The 339-nt window shown below is 29.8% G+C and overlaps 1 protein-coding gene across 1 annotated transcript in view; it reads left to right on the top strand.

Moving 5' to 3' along the window:
• Positions 1-339, top strand: part of LOC107555513 (protein unc-13 homolog B-like) — a gene marked incomplete at its 5' end in the record, with an annotated part of 34,086 nt that overhangs the window by 29,327 nt on the left and 4,420 nt on the right. The gene's annotated exons all lie outside the window — the stretch shown is intronic.

Raw genomic sequence — 339 nt, 5'->3', positions numbered from 1 at the left:
AAATGGCTCCCCCCCCCCCCGAATTTAAATATAAATTTACTTTTTTGTTGCATATAAAACATTCAAATATTGTATCAGCCTTCCTATTGGTCCAGAAATCAAGCAAAAGAATGAGAGATTGTTTATTAACATGACCAAATGTTGAACATTTTGTGATTGGTTGATTGTGGTTGGTACTTCTGTACTTTGGGCCAATAGTATGGTCGTATGCAATTGACCCTTACTTTTATTACTCATGATTATGTGAACATGACGGCAGCAGTATTGCATCTACAGTACACAATATATATATATATATATATATATATATATATATATATATATATATATATATATATA

Source organism: Sinocyclocheilus grahami, unplaced genomic scaffold, assembly GCF_001515645.1.
Source record: "Sinocyclocheilus grahami isolate Dianchi unplaced genomic scaffold, SAMN03320097.WGS_v1.1 scaffold536.1, whole genome shotgun sequence".
NCBI classification, from domain to species: domain Eukaryota; kingdom Metazoa; phylum Chordata; class Actinopteri; order Cypriniformes; family Cyprinidae; genus Sinocyclocheilus; species Sinocyclocheilus grahami.
Note: the sequence above shows the minus strand (reverse complement) of the source record. Positions and strands in the feature narration are given on the sequence as shown.